Genomic DNA, 16010 nt, shown 5'->3' with positions numbered 1-16010 from the left:
TTTGTCTTTTTTTTTTTTTACTGTTTTTAAAAACTTCCAGGTATTATGGATATTTGTTCTTTCTTATATGTCTGCAAGTATTTCCCCTACTTTGTTATTTCTCTTTTAATATGTTCAGAAAAAAAGAATGACATGGCAATAGAGAATCACCATATCCTACCCTTGGAACCTGGGGCAAGTTTTACCTCTCTGAGCTGCAGTATTTCTCATCTGTACAAATGTGGCTAACAATTATAGCTAACTCATGGCGTTACTGAGATAACTCATGTGGAATCTATGGCACCATGCCTGGCACTTAGTATTAGCTAGTATGCATTATTCATGGTGGGGTTTTTTTGGGTTTTTTTTTTTGACTCTTTTGCTTTAACTCTACTTTGAAAATGTGAATTTGTTCCAATGCATCAGATATATCCAGCAACAATTTGAGCATAACGTTAAGTTTTGCATTTGCTTATGTATAAGATGAATACTAGGAAATAGAGAAAACCTTATTCAGCTGAAATGAGCATGCAGGAATGCACAAAATGTGTGTGCACACACACATGCACCTTAAACATCTACCAGCTTCATCAGGTCACTGCATGTGTTATGAATCACATCTGTCACACTTATATCAGCACTTTCCATCAGACTTCAGAGAGCCCTGCTTCTACCCCTTCCTGATAACTTCCAAGCTGTAACCTAATGACACCTACTTCCCACAAGCAAACCTCAGGTGTTTTTCAAGCCCAAGTGCCTTTACATTGTGACATTTACGTATTTCTTAGTTTTTCTGTTCTATAAAACTGTATGGCTGTTTTATTAGGTCCCTATCTTTTTTTTTTTTTTTTTTTTTTGGAAGACAGGGTTTCACTATGTTGGCCAGGCTGGTCTTGAACTCCTGACCTCAGGTGATCCACCTGCCTCGGTATCTTTTTTTTAAAATTGAGACAGTGTCTCACTCTGCCGCCTAAATTGAAGTGCAGTGGCATGATCTCAGATCACTGCAACCTCCACCTCCTGGGTTGATTCTCCTGCCTCAGCCTGACGAGTAGCTGAGACTACAGGCGCGTGCCACCATGCCCAGCTAATTTTTTGTATTTCTAGTAGAGACAATGTTAGCCAGGATGGTCTCAATCTCCTGACCTTGTGATCCGTTCACCTCGACCTCCCGAAGTGCTGGGATTACAGGCATGAGCCCCCATGTCTGACCATTAGGTCCCTATCTTTTTTTAAAAAATAAGTCTTTCCTTTTTTTGGTCATGTATGAAATTTTTTATTGTTGTGATCTTTAATCCTCCATTTCCCAGTAAGTTCTGGGTTTTGGTTTTTTAGAGACAGGGTCTTACTCTGTCACCCAGGCTGGAGTGCAGTGATATGATCAGAGCCCACTGCAGCCTCCACCTCCTAGGCTCAAGGGATCCTCCACTGCAGCCTCTTGGGTAGCTGGGAGTACAGGCACACACCACCATGCCCAGATAATTTTTATTTTTTATTTATCAGAGAGATGGGGTCTTGCTTTGTTACACAGGCTGGTCTTGAACTCCCTGCCTCATACGATCTTCCCACCTTAGCCTCCTGATTACAAGCATGAGCCAACATGCTCGCTCCCCCTCTGTTTTTTATTGCATGGTTTTGCATAGCATGGTGATTTTTAGAAATACACATGTTGTACTATAGCAGAACTGACTATACACAAATTTTATACTGTATAGTGAAATCACATGGCTTCTGTGTGACACTTAAGAAAAACCCTCGTCTATGGCCATACCACCCTGAATGCGCCCGATCTCGTCAGATCTCGGAAGCAAAGCAGGGTCGGGCCTGGTTAGTACTTGGATGGGAGACTGCCTGGGAATACCGGGTGCTGTGGGCTTAAAAAAAAAAGAAAAACCCTCACCCTCAAGATTACAGGAATATTCACTGAAACTTTCTTCATTTGTAACGTTTTGTTCTTTTTAGCTTTCATATTAGAGTTGCCCAACAAATACAAGAACATAGAAATAAGCATGGTGTGTGATGCGTGTAGGCCACTGGGAATGAGATGGACTAAAACCATTGAGGGAAATTAATGCAAAATCTAATTCCCAACAAGTATCCTGACTGAATGTCTAGAACTTTCATTATAATGATCCCGTCTCCCCATCTACAATGTTTTTTCTAATAATTATTTTTAAAACCAAATGTAGACTAGTATCAAACCTGAAGGTCAATGTGAGATAACCATTTCTCTACCATTCCGCTATTTGTGATCACCACTGCTTTCTCCAGGACCAAAAACATCAGTTACCCTCACTCTAGTCACCCAAAGGAGCAGTTGAGGAACTGGGCTCTTTCAACCACATCCTTCAAATGAGAAGCCCTAAAACGCAAGCAATAATGTAGGAAACAAAGGGACGGTTTTAAGAGGCAAACTGCTGTCTAAAAATCACTCCACTCTGAAACACCAGGGGGCACATCAGAGCACAGGGACAGTATCATGTACTTCAAGGGGATTTTGGGTCACCTTCCTGGGAAGAGTCTGGAGGAGGTGCTGAATGACACAGGCTGGCAAACTGGTGACTCAAGCATCCTATATTTTAAGCAACGGATGAGTGAACTCTTTTACTGGCAAAGAAACCACAAAGGAAAACTGGGTGGAGGTGGGGATCCTCAAATACTTGTGTTTCGTAACATACACAAAGGTGTCATATATTCCTTTGCATATACCAAATATTACGTAATAAATAAAACAATTCAGAATGAGAAGAAAGGGAATCATGAAGGAAAGAAACCCAAAGGAATTCTCAAATGGTCTCCTGGCTTCTCTGTCTAGGGCTCTCTCTCCAGCCTTTCATGGTAGCCCCGGAGGGAGTCAGCTCTGTAGGAAAAAGCAAGTCCAGGCTTTCCTGGGCCACTACAGCAGGGGACCTGAGCCAGCTCTCACAGTCTGAACAGGAGAGGGATCTGCAGCTCCACTTTCATTGTTTTTTTTTTTTTTTTTTTTTTTTTGGAGACAGACGGGTCTTGAGGAACTGGGCTCTTTCAACTACATCCTTCAATTGAGAAGCCCTAAAATGCAAGCAATAATTGCAATCTCCTGCCCAGTGACAATCGTCTTCTTTGGGTATCTTGTTCATCCAAAAGCCTTTTAAATTAAATCAAATTCTTAAAAACAAGCTTCCAAGCTTCCTATGAATTGTGCCCTTCTGTTCTAAGGGTTTTCACTTCCTGTCCACCTTAGTTCATCATCCACCCTGGAAAAATACTCACTCCCTTTTCTGTACATGCTTTTGAGGGGTGGGGTGGGGCAATCTTTCTTTGAATATAAGTGTCATGCCTCCTTTTTTCTACTTGTGACTACCCTCTTCCTTTCTCCAAACTCCCAATTTCACAATTCTACTTCAAAACTACTTATAATTACTTTTACCAAGGACTCTTTTCCACCTCAGATGATCTAGCGATCTTTTAGTTCTTGAACTCAATTGTAATTTATTTTGTTGAAGAAAATTATTGGCTAGGTGTGGTGGCACATGACTGTAATCCCAGCACTTTGAGAGGCTGAGGTGACCAGATTGCTCAAGTTCAGGAGTTTGAGACCAGCCTGGGCAACATAGCGAGACCCCATCTCTACAAATAATACAAACATTAGTGGGGCATGGTGGCATGCACCTGTAGGCCCTGCTACTAGAGAGGCTGAGGTGGGAGGACTGCTTGAGCCCGGGAGGTGGAGGCTGCAATGAACTGAGTTTATGCCACTGTACTCCAGCCTGGGTGACAGAGCAAGACTGTCTCAAGAAAACAAGAAAGAAAAGTTCTATAAAACTTGGAATTAAGATCAAAAAAAGTTATGTACCTCTTTAAAGTTATATTATGATACTAGCTACTTGGGAGGCAAAGGCAGGCAGGAGGATCACTTGAGGCCAGGAGTTTGAAGCTGCAGTGAGCCATGATTGTGCCACTGCATTACAGCCTGGACAAAATAGTAAGACTCCATCTCTCTAAAAAACAAAAAAAACTTGGTTGGGCCTGCTGTTAACATGCCTGTAGTCCCTACTACTTGGGAGGCTGAGGTAGGAGGATCACTTGAGGCCAGAGTTCAAGGCTACAGTGAGCCATGATTATACAACTGTACTCAAGCCTGGAATAACAGGGCAAGACCCCAGATTCCAGAGGAAAAAAAAAAGTTACACTAGAGCACTGTCTAACCTGCCTGCCTAAAAGTTATCTTATGCTCTACGGAACCATCACCTTGTTTGACTTTCTATTTACCAGCAATTAGGGCACCCATTCTATAAAGTTAGATGTTAGCCTTCAGAAAATTGATAAGTTAAAATGATTTCTGTCTGGTAGAAAACATAACCTTTAAGGTTTTGTTTTCATTGCACTGTAGGACACTAACTACTTTTTTTTTTTTTGGCAGAGTCTCACTCTGTCACCCAGGCTGGAATGCAGCAGCATGATCTCGACTCACTGCAACCTCTACCTCCCAGTTTTAATTTTCTTTTTCTTTGTTTTTGAGGCAGAAATTCGCTCTTGTTGCCTAGGCGGGAGTGCAAAGGCGAGATCTCGGCTCACTGCAACCTTTGCCTCCCAAGTTCAAGCCATTCTCCTGTCTCAGCCTCCCAAGTAGCTGGGATTACAGGCATGGGCCACATGCCTAGCTAATTTTTTGTATTTTGTTTTGTTTTCTTGAGACAGAGTCTCCCTCTGTCACCCAGGCTGGAGTGCAGTGGCAGGATCTCGGCTCACTGCAACTTCTGCCTCCCAGGTTTAAGTGATTCTCCTGCCTCAGCCTCCTGAGTAACTGGGATTATAGGCACCCACGACTACGCCCGACTAATATTTGTAATTTTTTAGTAGAGACGGGGTTCCACCATGTTGGCTAGGCTGGTCTCAAACTCCTGACGTCGTGATCCACATGCCTTGGCCTCCCAAAGTGCTAGGATTACAGGCGTGAGCCACCACTCCCAGCCAATTTTTTGTATTTTAGTAGAGACGAGGTTTCTCCATGCTGGTCAGGCTAGTCTCAAACTCCTGACCTCAAGTGATCCGCCTGCCTCGGCCTCCCAAAGTGCTGGGATTACAGGTGTGAGCCACTCCAACTGGCCTCCCAGGTTCAATTTTCCTGCCTCAGCCTCCCAAATAGCTAGGACTACAGGCACACGCCACCACATCCAGCTAATGTTTGTATTTTTAGTAGAGACGAAGTTTCACCATGTTGGCCAGGCTGGTCTTGAATTCCTGACTTCAAGTGATCCACCTGACTCAGTCTCCCAAAGTGCCGGGATTACAAGTGTAAGCCACTGCACCTGTCCCTAGTTTTGCATTTAAATTCGCAATCTTATTCCTGCATTCTTTTTTCTACTATGTAAATATCAGTTTCTTGCAATCTCCTTTGATCCATTTGTCATCCTGTTATCTTCATTAACAATGTTAATAAATCTCTGATATGTGCTCATGACATTTTAGTATAAGAGTATGTTTTTAACTTCTAAAAAAACTTTACTTTGGTATATTACATATAGTAAGTGATTTTTTAAAAATGCTGTGCATGCCTGTTGGTCCAGCTACAAGGGAGGATAAGGTGGGAGGATCGCTTGAACCTAGGAGTTCGAGGTCGGCCTAGGCAACAAAGCGAGACCGAGTCTCTAAATAAATTTTATGGTTTTTTTTTTTTTTTCTTTTTTTTGAGACAAAGTCTTACTGTCACTCAGGCTGGAGTGCAGTGGCATGAACCTGGCTCACTACAGCCTCCGCCTCCACCTCCGCCTCCTGGGTTGAAGCAATTCTTATGCCTCAGCCTCCCGACTAGCTGGGATTACAGGCATGCACCAAACCCGGCTAATTTTTGTATTTTTAGTAGAGACAGGGTTTCACCATGTTGGCCAGGGTGGTCTTAAACTCCCAGCCTACAGTGATCTGCCCGCCTAGCCCCCCAGATTGCTGGGATTACAGGCATGAGCGATCACCCCGGATTCTAAATAAATAAATTTTAAAGATGTTTTTCTTATGTCTTGTGTTCTATGAGGACATGAAGAAAATCTTCCATTCCCTGTACCAGTTCAAGCACCAAGCATACTAGCATTACAAAAACAAAAACCAGGCCAGGCACCATGGTGCACTCCTGTAATCTCAGCACTTCGGGAGGCCGAGGTGGGTGAATCACCTGAGGTCAGGAGTTCGAGATCAGCCTGGCCAACAGGGTGAAACTCCGTCTCTACTAAAAATACAAAAATTAGCCGGGTGTGCTGGGCACCTGTAATCCCGGCTACTTGGGAGGCTGAGGCAGGAGAATCGCTTGCACCCGGGAGGCAGAGGTTGCAGTGAGTCAAGATCAGCCCATTGCACTCCAGCCTGGGTGACAAGAGTGACACTCCGTCTCAAAAAAAAAAAAAAAAAAAAAAACCACACACACAAAACCAACCCATAACAACAACCATAAAACTGGCACAGACTCAGACTCACTGAAATGCTCTCAATAGCAACTGTCATGCAACCTATAAAAATGGTGATCATGCTTTCTAAACCAGAAACTAGAAGGGATGGGGATGTTTCACTTCATAATGGAATAATATACATACATATATATGTGTCTATACACACACACACACACACATATATTTTTTTGTGACAGAGTCTTGCTCTATTGCAAAGGCTGTAGTGCAGTGGTACTATCTCAGCTTACGGCATCCCCTGCCACCCACGTTCTAGCGATTCCCCTGCCCCAGCCTCCTGAGCAGCAGGGACTACAGGCATGCGCCATCACACCCAGCTAACTTTTTTGTATTTTAGTAGAGATGAGGTTTCACCATGTTGGCCAAAATGGTCTTGATCTCCTCACCTCATGATCCGCCTGCCTCAGCCTCCCCAAAGTACTGGGATTACAGGCATGAGCCACCGTGCCCAGCCAGAATAAGATTTTTTTTTTTTTTTTTGAGACGGAGTTTCACTCATGTTACCCAGGCTGGAGTGCAATGGCGCGATTTCGGCTCACCGCAACCTCTGCCTCCTGGGTTCAGGCAATTCTCCTGCCTCAGCCTCCTGAGTAGCTAGGACTACAGGCACGCACCACCATGCCCAGCTAATTTTTTGTATTTTTAGTAGAGACGGGGTTTCACCATGTTGACCAGGATGGTCTCGATCTCTTCACCTCGTAATCCACCCAACTCGGCCTCCCAAAGTGCTGGGATTACAGGCTTGAGCCACCGCGCCCGGCCCCAGAATAAGATATTTTTAAAAGTTAGACTAGTGCCAGGCGCGGTGGCTCACGCCTGTAATCCTAGAACTTTGGGAGGCCGAGGTGGGTGGATCACCTGAGGTCAGGAGTTCAAGACCAGCCTGGCCATCATGGTGAAACCCCATCTTTATTAAAAAAAATAATAATAAAATTAAAAAGTTAGACTAGCCTGGAAAATTTGGACAAATCTATGTAATTTCTGCAAAGCTTTTCACTTTTAGGGAGGTAAGTATATAAATATACAAGGAATTCAATGGGTTAAGCATCTACTGTGTACCAGGCACAGAGATAACACATTAGTCCTTGACGTCAAAGAGTTTGTGAAAGAATCACAATATGGTTTGTGGAGATTGTCACAGCAGAGATGTGTATCTGTAAGACACCAAAGAGGACACAGGGAACATGACAAAATCACCGACTCCAGCAGGTCAACAGTTCCCTGAATGAGTTGGATTGAAGGCTGATCAGGATGCAAAATATAGTCTAGGCTAGGGAACCTCATGAGCCAAGGCAGGGAGGCATGGAGCAGCATGATAGGCTGTTAAAGAGAATGGGTGATGGGCAGGGCACCATACTGGGCAGGTTGTCAGGGGCCAAAGCACAAAGGGCTCCACAACTCGTGGTAGTGAACTTGGCCATTCTCCTTATTGAGAATAAAGGAGAACCCATAGCAAGTTGTCCAACAATGCTCTAAGAAGGAGAGCTCCTCCAGCCAAGCAGTTGCTCATTCTGGTTTATATGCAGTTGAGGAGGCAGAGAGCTGCTGTCCTGCCTAGAACCCCATAATATAATGAACTAATTAAGAATCATTGGATTGGTGCAGTGGCTTATGCCTGTAATCCCAGCACTTTGGGAGGCCAAAGCGGGTGGATCACGAGGTCAGGAGTTTGAGACCAGCCTGGTCAACATGGTGAAACCCTGTCTCTACTAAAAATACAAAAATTAGCTAGGCATGGTGGCGCATGCCTGTAATCCCAGCTACTCGGGAAGCTGAAGCAGAAGAATGACTTGGACCCAGGAGGTGGAGGTTGCAGTGAGCCAAGACTATGCCACTGCACTCCAGCCTAGGCAAAAAGAGCAAAACTCTGTCTTCAAAAATTAAAAAGAAAATCATTCTGAGAATATCAGAATGGCTGGAATAAAAAGTCAGATAACCTGATCAACTGATGAAGACGGTAAGGATTTTCTGAAAACTAGTTAAGTAAGAGTTTCAGTTATAAATATGGCCCAGAAAGCGACCAACGCTAGGAAACGGGTCATCTCCCAGGGCCGGTGGAAAGGGTTTCAGATGAAAGTCAGGAGAGGAAAAAATAACAATAATAAAGAAAGAAAGGGTGATGAGGGATCAGATTTAGGGAGAAAAGCAAGATGTCAAAAAGCTAAACCAAGGCCTGTTTTGCAAGGCCAAACTGAATGTAGATTTCAAGATTAAATTCAAAGAGAAATGGCTGTGACGCCAGTAATGTATCACTCTGCTATATTTGGAAAATTAATTAATTTCCTTGAGACTCGGTTACTTACTTGTAAATATGGGAATAATCCAAACAAACGGATATATATCAACACAACAAACAGATATATATAAATGTACAGAAATACATCAAACAAACAATAAAATGTATTTAATTATTTCACTTTTTCCTGTTTTTTTTCTCCCTCCCTCCCAGGCCAGGCCCCCATGGTTTTGCTTTGTTTTTGGTTTTAGTGTATTTAGAAACAGGGCCTTACTATGTTGCCCAGGAACATCTCAAATTCCTGGGCTCAAGTGATCCTCCTGCCTCAGGCTCCCATGCAGCCCAGACCATGCCAACTTTCCATAGTGTTTTTTTTTGTTTTTTTTTTTAACATAAATTTTAAAAGGGAAACATCCCTAGGTTAGACTCCAATTAAACCTTTGAATAAAAGCCAATGGTCACACTACTGATATTTAAGAACAAAACCAACGAAGTGACAAAGCTAATAAACTTATTTTCTGAGTAGAAAGCATATTTATATTTTATTTAAATGTACAGAAGGTGATTATTACTGAAATTAAATTCATTCATGTCCTTCATGAGAACAACATAATAATAGCTACCACTAGTACCCACTTGGTACATTATATCAACTCTGAGACCAATATTATTATCATATTTTTAAAGTGAGGAAACTGGCCAGGCGCAGTGGCTCACACCTGTAATCCCAGCACTTTGGAGACCAAGGCAAGCAGATCGTTTGAGGTCAGGAGTTCGAAACCAGCCTGGCCAACATGTTGAAACCCTATCTCTACCAAAAATACCAAAATTAACTGGGTGTGGTGGCAGGCAGCTGTAATACCAGATACTTGGGAGGCTGAGGCAGGAGAATTGCTTGAACCCTGGAGGTGAAGGTTGCAGTGAGCCAAGATCTCGCCACTACACCCCAGCATGGGGACAGAGACTGTTTTTTTAAAAAAAAAAAAGAAAGAAAGAAAGAAGAGAAAAAGAAAAAAGTGAGGAATCTAAGATTCAAAGAAATTAGATAATTTGCCAAAGCCCCCTACATAAGCTACAAAGTGGCTGAACTGAGATTTAAATTTATATCTATATTTAGGTTTGTCTGAGTTTCTCCTCTACCCACACTTTTTCCCCCTTACAAAACAAACATTTCTTGGATTTTACATTTTTATTCTCACCATAACTTGGGAAAAAGCTGTAAGACAGACTTAGAGTGACAAAAAAGGAGATTTCGGGCCATGTGGAGGGGCACTTAGGTAATCATCTCATTACTTTCAGTGTTCATTTCAATGCTAATGGAAGATCAATCTCAGGGTGAACATGTATGTAATGGACGCATCAAGAGCAATGGGGAAGAGATATTTTTGCCTGCCTGGCTGTATTTTACAAGTATACCTTCCTTTTTTTTGAGATGGAGTTTTGCTCTTGTTGCCCAGGCTGGAGTGGAATGACACAATCTCAGCTCACCGCAACCTCTGCCTCCCGGGTTCAAGTGATTCTCCTGCCTCAGCCTCCCAAGTAGCTAGGATTACCGGCATGCGCTACCATACCTGGCTAATTTTGTATTTTTAATAGAGACGAGGTTTCACCATGTTGGTGAGGCTGGTCTTGAACCCCTGACCTCAGGTGATCCACCCACCTCAGCCTCCCAAAGTGCTGGGATTACAGGCGAGAGCCACCGCACCCGGCCTACAAGTATACCTTCCTACCCAAATTATTATTCTTCAAATGAGACCATATGCAGATGCTCTTTTCTAAAACAATCTCTCTTTCTAAGTAAAATATAAATTAATAAAAGACACATCCCTTAAGACAAACATTTACGAAACCATTAACTGAGATCCTACTATGTGCCAGATACAAAAATAAATGCCTTCAAGAGGCACATGTTATGGTAAGAAACCGTCTGTAAAAACGGTTTTTTTACAGGGCAGGCACAGTGGCTCACGCCTGCAATCCCAGCTACTTGGGAGGCTGAGGCAGGAGAATCACTTGAACCCGGGAGACAGAGGTTGCAGTGAGCTGAGATCACACCATTGCACTCCAGCCTGGGCAACAAGAGTGAGACTCCATCTCCAAAAAAAAAAAAAAGAAAGAAAATCTGCCAGGACTGCAGGAAAGCATTAGGGTAAAAAGAGATACATGGTAAGAGAGGACCCCATTGAAATGTTGCTTAAAAAGCTGTTGCTGCTGTTTTTCACTGCTGTTTACTTCAGTGTACATGTATATATTTATTTACAAAGTTTAAACATGATTTTTTCTTTTACTGGAAAATAACTTGATTAACATTGTGGCTCCCCTATTTTTCCTTTTAAATCCTTCGTAGGCACTTTCACATACTGTGTTATATAATCTTCAAAATCACCCTGTGAGGTAGCTATTTCAAGCACTGTTTTAAGTGAGTTAATATATATAAATCACCTGGGATAGTGTCTGGCACATAAGTGCTTGAAAAGTGGTGTTGGTGGTGGTTTTTACACAGGAAGAAAAGTCCAAGTCCAAAGAGGGGGTGATCTGCACACATCTCAGGCAGGTGAGGGAGTGAGTAGCAGATAAGAGATAGGAGCCTTACTCCCTCCTAAACCCTGTGCTCTTTTCACAAGCACCCTGCTCCAGAAGTTGCCCCAACCACCACAGGGAGGTGCTTCCTCCTAGGAGTTTCCTGGGGTTGCCCTGCCTCCCAGTGGTTAGGCTCCACAATGCTGCAATCGACCAGAGTCCCCACCCATGCAATGGCCCCACCCTCTGATGCCGCCAGGGACTCCAATTCTTGCATAATGCTAAAATAGAGACATCAGATTCTTGTCATCCCATGTTTGAAGGGCGGTCTCTTGTTCCATTTATTATTTTTAAAGCCCTGCTCTTAAAACCAGGTCAAGACTAGACTCTGAGAACAACAATCAAAAAGAAAAACTCTGAGAGGATTAGTAATAATAATAAAAAATAGTATAGAAATTAACATTTACTGAGCTCTTACTATAGGTCAGCAATTATATTAAATTTCATTTAATTATATAAATTTCATTTAATTTCAATGATACTTTGAGGTAGATGCCTTATCAATCTCCACTTTACAGGTAAGGAAAATGAGGCACACAGAGGCTCAGTAACTTGTCTAATGTCACCCAGTCAGCATGTGGTGGAGCTGGGATTTAAAGACAAGCTCTTAGCCATCACACAATGTAGATGCTTTGGTTCCATTATCATATGGCTATCACCAAACAGATCCTAGCATTGGGCAGGTGCTCAGTAAGTGCTTCATTCACGAATGACTAGAGTGAATGCCCCAAGCTCAGAAAGAGAAGGATGTGTCATCCCAGGTCTTTCCTGTATTTCCCAGTCCTTCACCTGCTGTCGCCCTAGCATCATACTGTTTCCTCTTTCACTCTCTTGACACAGGAGACTAAAAATTGAGCAAAATGCAGAGTGAGACTCCAAGGAACTGATCCTGCATGAAGCTGTTCTGAAAAAGGAGGCCCTCCCATTTCACAACAGGTGACCCATGGTCAGCAAAATCAGGCACAAGCCACTTCAGCTGAACTGTCCTCCTCCTGGGGGCAGTCTACAAAGCAAGACTTTTTCAGCCCTTAAACCATTCAGGCAAAAATGAAAGACCCCAACATCCCACCATCTTACCCTTCCATTCATTACCATGCCCCCAGATCTCCCTAAAATAAGGAGAAAAAGAATACTTGCAAAGCAGGTTATCAAATAATGCCACAGATACAAACATCCACTCAAATTTGAACACGCTATGTACTCTGGGCTGGGAGCTGGAGGATCCTATGTGTGGTACTCAGCATGGAGGAAGGACTGAGAAGTATTGGTTTTCTTCCCACCTCCCATGCTCACAGAGAAAACACAGAAACCTAACCAATTCCATAAACTGTGACAAAGGCAAGAACAGACAAGTGTATCAAAAGAAAGAGCTGTCAGAGAGTAGAGAAAGGACTGATCCATCCTGGCAGGCAGTGAAAGCCGAGCTTAAAGGATGAAAAGCTTTTATATATTAGAGAGAGTGAAGGGTATTCCAGGTAAAGGAAATAGTCTGAGCAAAACCATAGCATCAGGAAATGTCCTGCAAGCTGCTGAAGTAGAGAAAGATGGAGCAAAATGGAGAGATGGAGCTGCCTGTAGCTGAGCTGTGAAAGCCCTTACTTAATGCTACCATAGACATTTGTGCAGAAACTGCTTTTATTTCAGAGGCAAGGAGAAGCACAGAATCCATGGTAGGCATTTGCCACTTTTGCTCCATTTGTCCATTATCAGACCCTCCCTTCCCATTAGCACCCTGATCTTTCTTTGGAGAATCCCCATTGGGCAGTCCTCATGTGAGGGAGGGCTTCTCGCCAGTCAGCTCTTAGATACCACACAATGCAGATGCTTTGGTTCTATTACCATATGGATATCACCAAACAGAGCCTAGCATTGGGCAGGTGCTCAGTAAGTGCTTCGTTCATGAATGAGTACAGTGAATGCCCCCAGCTCAGAGACAGAAGAATGATTAATGAATGCATGCTCCCACCAGGAGTGCGACCCTTGAAGGAATGAACCAGGAAAGCAGATACAATACACAGAACATGAAAGTGGAGGAGTACTAAGCAGGCGCCTCCCAGGTCTTGGCCCATTTTCCAAATTGGCTCTCCAGCTTTTCTAGTCACTCCATGTACCACCCTCCTAACAAATCCTTTTCTGTTCAATCTAGATAGAAGCAGTTTCTGCTGCTTATCACCAAGAATCCTGACTGATAAACAACATACTGAAGCAAGGAGGCGCCTGACCAAAACCCTGTTTGAGGAAGATAACAAACAACACAGTTACCAAGAATGTGATCTGCAGAAAACCCAGACACCAGACACCCGAGCACCAGCACTGGTCAAGCCCTTCAAAATGGCTGTTCACTCAGCCTGGAACACAGCTGCTCTCTCCTTCCACCCCTTTAAGGCCTCAGCTTGTCACTGAGAAGGCTTCTCTGATCCTGCCCCTCCACTAGTTAGGTGCTCCTGTTGGATGACATACCAGACCTTCCAGATTCAGATCTTTGGGAGTATACCCTGGGAGTTCATAGACACATTCAAGTTTAAGAACCTCTGTCCAATACAGTGCTCCAACACACATATTTCTACAGTATGCCAAATTGTTCCCAACTTTGACTAATTCCATCTTAAATCAACATCTTGCCTCTTCCTTTACCTTCTAAAATCCTATTTACTCACCCTTCACAACTCAGCCCAAATGCCAAAGTCCTTGTGAATATCTTTCGAATTTCCTTCCTCAGTGCTCCAAAAATTTAGAGGTGTTCCTCTGTTATGGTCTCTGTTGTATTTTCCCATGTATTATGACTGGATGTTTACATGTTAGCTCCCTGAAAGCAGAGGCCATTTCATTCATCTCCAACATTTTCTAGCACTGTGCTGGGAATACAGTGGATATGGATTCATGTTGAAACACAGCAAGGATTTTTTTAAAAACAACTTTTGACCAGAGAAGGGGCTCCTAGACAGACAAGCTTCCTGGATCAGGGCATCTTCCACCTCATTTTCACAAGACAGAGAAGAATATGGAATCTCACATCAGAAGATCCAAGTTCACTCCACTTCATCAGGATAGGAAGTATTGGCAAATCATCTAATTTCCCTCAGTGCCTTCATCTAGGTCCATGGAAAATGGGCATAAAAAATCAAGCCTCGGCCGGGCGCGGTGGCTCAAGCCTGTAATCCCAGCACTTTGGGAGGCCGAGGCGGGTGGATCACGAGGTCAAGAGATCGAGACCATCCTGGTCAACATGGTGAAACCCCGTCTCTACTAAAAATACAAAAAAATCAGCTGGGCATGGTGGCGTGTGCCTGTAATCCCAGCTACTCAGGAGGCTGAGGCAGGAGAATTGCCTGAACCCAGGAGGCGGAGGTTGCGGTGAGCCGAGATCGCGCCATTGCACTCCAGCCTGGGTAACATGAGTGAAACCCCGTCTAAAAAAAAAAAAAAAAAAAAAAAAATCAAGCCTCGGCCAGGCGTGGTGGCTCACACTTGTAATCCCAGCACTTTGGAAGGCCAAGGCGAGTGGATCACCACATTGGTCAGGAGTTCCAGACCAGCCTGGCCAACATGGTGAAACCCTGTCTCTACTGAAAATATAAAAATTAGCTGGACATGATGGCGCACGCCTGTAATGCCAGCTACTCAGGAGGCTGAGGCAGGAGAATTGCTTGAACCCTGGAGGCAGAAGTTGCAGTGAGCCGACATTGAGCCACTGCACCCCATCTTGGGCAGCAGAGTAACACTCTGTCTTGGGGGCGGTGGGGAGGCGGGAATCAAGCTTCAATCTTATAGAACTTGTTAGGAAGACAAATGTATCAGGAGGACTTGGGTAAAGCATAAGGCCTCACAGGAATGTTAGCTCTTGGGAAGAAGCATGATTTCCTTTCACAGCTATGGGATGGAGAGGGCTTAAGAGAGGGCTTAAGCTGGGCAGACACTAGGTTAGCGAGGCAGTTTCACATCTGGTTCAGCATCTGGTTTCATCACTGTTTCAAACCAGATCATGAACCCAACAGACCTGTTCCACAAGGCCAGAAGGAGGAGCAAGCTTGTAAGGCACATTTAGACACATATTCATTAGCAATTCCGAAGGCCTGAGATATGCAGAAATTTTCTAGTTTGCAAGCCCTTCAATAGTTTAGCATTAGTTTCGAAACAAAAGTTCCCCAGGGAACCTTATCTTACGGCCCAGGCTCTGGGATTCTGCTACTCTAAAAAATTCCATCAAGTCGACAAAGTTTAAACCTTGAGATTTGTGGTCACTTGCACCACATTCTGTGACTGCTCCTGTGTCCCACCCACCACACCTACAAAAGCCATTTCAAAAGGAAAAAATAAACATTTCAAAACATATGCTAAAAAAAGGCCCCAGACTACATCAACTTGCAAGCTGAAGTTAGTTCATTCAGTTCCTCATTCGTTTTAAAATAGAGCCAAAAGAGGTTAGCTCCTGCCAGCTTCCTTTTCTGTACCTTAGCTCACTTAGTTTTTGCAGCACCTAGGATGTAGAGAGGCCCAACCCCCACCTTACAGAGGAAATTGAGGCTCAGAAAAGTACCCTGGGACCCAGGGGAAGTCTGCGTAGAACAGACATTTTTTTAATTTTAAAAAATATATAAGCCGGGCGCGGTGGCTCAAGCCTGTAATCCCAGCACTGTGGGAGGCCGAGGCGGGTGGATCACGAGGTCAAGAGATCGAGACCATCCTGGTCAACATGGTGAAACCCCGTCTCTACTAAAAATACAAAAAATTAGCTGGGCATGGTGGCGCATGCCTGTAATCCCAGCTACTCAGGAGGC

General features: G+C 43.7%; 1 protein-coding gene and 1 non-coding gene across 3 annotated transcripts in view; one reads left to right on the top strand and one right to left on the bottom strand.

Moving 5' to 3' along the window:
* SREBF2 (sterol regulatory element binding transcription factor 2) overlaps nt 1–16010 on the bottom strand; it is a 75982-nt gene that overhangs the window by 46322 nt on the left and 13650 nt on the right. The window lies entirely within an intron of this gene.
* LOC116544097 lies at nt 1737–1855 on the top strand. The gene has a single exon (XR_004265813.1). It is a non-coding gene; the product is annotated as a 5S ribosomal RNA (ribosomal RNA).

This window comes from Sapajus apella, unplaced genomic scaffold, assembly GCF_009761245.1.
Source record: "Sapajus apella isolate SASKATOON/1434 unplaced genomic scaffold, GSC_monkey_1.0 scaffold205, whole genome shotgun sequence".
NCBI classification, from domain to species: Eukaryota; Metazoa; Chordata; class Mammalia; order Primates; family Cebidae; genus Sapajus; species Sapajus apella.
This window is presented reverse-complemented; position numbering and strand designations above follow the sequence as displayed.